Here is a 2,500-nt window from a genome sequence, read left to right as displayed (position 1 = left end):
TAATCAAAAACATCAAACAGAACCCAAAAGTGTTCTATTCTTATGGAAATAAGCATAGAACCACTGTCTCACCCATTGGGCCACTGATTGACGATAACGGCATTCCCCAACACGATGCTAAGAAATGGCAGAAATACTACAGAAACAATACTGCTCTGTCTTTAGTGTTCCCACTGATATTGACGTAAGGAAAACGAACGAAGTTGACTCCCAACACAAAATCTCAGACATAACCTTCACTGCCACCGACATCGTAGCAGCAATAAATGAGGTCAAACATTACTCTGCTGTAGGTCCTGATAGATTTCCCGCTAGTCTCCTGAAGGAATGTAGATATCAACTTGCAGTCCCTCTGACCAACCTCTGGAGAAATTCGTTAGACGCAGGTTATATACCGAAACAGTTTCTATCCCAGTCGGTCATCCCGGTTTTCAAACAGGGAAACAGATCCCTCGCAGTCAACTATCGCCCAATCTCACTCACCTCCCACATCATTAAAGTGTTTGAAAGAGTGTTAAGATCAAGGATAGCTGACGTCCTGGAGACCCACAAACTCCTAAATTCAAATCAGCATGGCTTTCGCTGTGGCAGGGACTGTCTAACACAGCTCTTACACCACATTGAAGATGTACTCAAAGCCTTGGGAACATGTTCGAACTCTGACGTCATATATCTTGACTTCAGTAAAGCGTTCGACAGGGTAGACCATAACATCCTACTCTCAAAATTGGCAAATGTTGGAATCCGTGGAAAAGTTCTACACTGGATTAAGTATTTCCTGGCGAATAGAACACATGTTGTAGTTGATGGAGTCCACTCAAACCCAACAAAAGACACCAGCGGTGTTCCCCAGGGAACTGTTTTGGGTCCGCTACTCTTCATAATTTACGTAAACGACCTTTCCAGTGTCGTACATTACTGCAAAGTGAAAATATTCGCTGATGACACTAAGCTCCAGCAAATCGTCAATGAAGAAGCAGACCGAACTCAACTCCAGTCTGATCTATATGCTGTGAGTCAATGGGCAGACAGAAACAAAATGCAATTGAATGAGGGAAAATTTGAGCTGATGCATTTTGGAAGAAATTCCTCACTAAAACAACCATACTCTCTTCCTTCAGGGGAACCGCTCACAGCCTCTAACAATATCAGAGACCTGGATGTAATTGTTGACGACAAACAAATTGAAGGCATGGCTGCTCTCGATTATTGGGATCGCCTTAAAGCCTTGAAACTTTACTCCCACCAGCGTCGCCGTGAGCGGTACATCATTTGTACGATGTGGAAAATATACCGCCAACTTTGCCCAAACGACCTAAACATTAGCTTCAAGGTTCATCCAAGACTTGGACCACGGGCTATACGTCCCCTGCCCAATTCAAGATCACAACATACATGTACACTGCAACATAATTTCTTTTCCTCAACAGACCCTGCCCTATTTAACATTGTCCCGAGGGAGATCAAAGAGGAAAAGGATCCCATCAACTTTAAACAGAGTCTGGATAGATTCCTTCAAAGAATACCAGATAAGCCACCCATAATTGGATACAACTCACCCAACAACTCACTACTTGAACAAAACTGGATACAACTCACCCAACAAGAACTCACTACTTGAACAAAACTTGACTTAAACAGGATTCGAATAATCCTATCAGGTGGTGCTATTAAGTTAGACATGGCCTGGACCAATCTTTGGTCGAAACATATCTAAGTTTATCTAAGTTTATATATATATATATATATATATATATATATATATATATATATATATATATATATACACATATATATATATACATGTGTATATATATACATATATACATACAATCTTACATATATGTATGTATATATATATATATATATATACATATATACATACAATCTTACATATATGTATGTATATATATATATATATATATATATATACATATACATACATACACACACACACGCACATATATAATATATATATATATATATATATATATATATATATATATATATATATATATATATATTATATATATATATATATACATATATAGATATGTTAGCTATGAACGTTATAAGCTTCCTCGCAGTCTTCGGATTATTTTTGCCTTTTTTAAGTTTCCACATTCCGATACATGATGCATGAAGACGCAGTAATCCCTACGAATAACTGTTTTAGGAAGAATATGATGTTAAGCGTGCCACATACAATGATAATGAACAACAGATATTTGCATGTATAGGTCAATAGTGTGCATATGTAAATATTCCCATGTGTACAAAATGACTCATTTGGTACAAAAATACGAAAAAGAGACTGAATATTATTACAATATATAATGTATTACAACAGAATATTAACCAAATTATGCACACACTATATATGAATTTAAATAAGCTGCTTATATTTTCTTATTCAACGATACATTAATATTATTACACACGAGCACACACATACATACACATAAATTTGTGCTTGCGTGCATACATAATTAGATAGATG

The sequence above is a fragment of the Octopus sinensis genome, linkage group LG7, assembly GCF_006345805.1.
Source record: "Octopus sinensis linkage group LG7, ASM634580v1, whole genome shotgun sequence".
Taxonomy (NCBI): Eukaryota; Metazoa; Mollusca; class Cephalopoda; order Octopoda; family Octopodidae; genus Octopus; species Octopus sinensis.
This window is presented reverse-complemented; position numbering follows the sequence as displayed.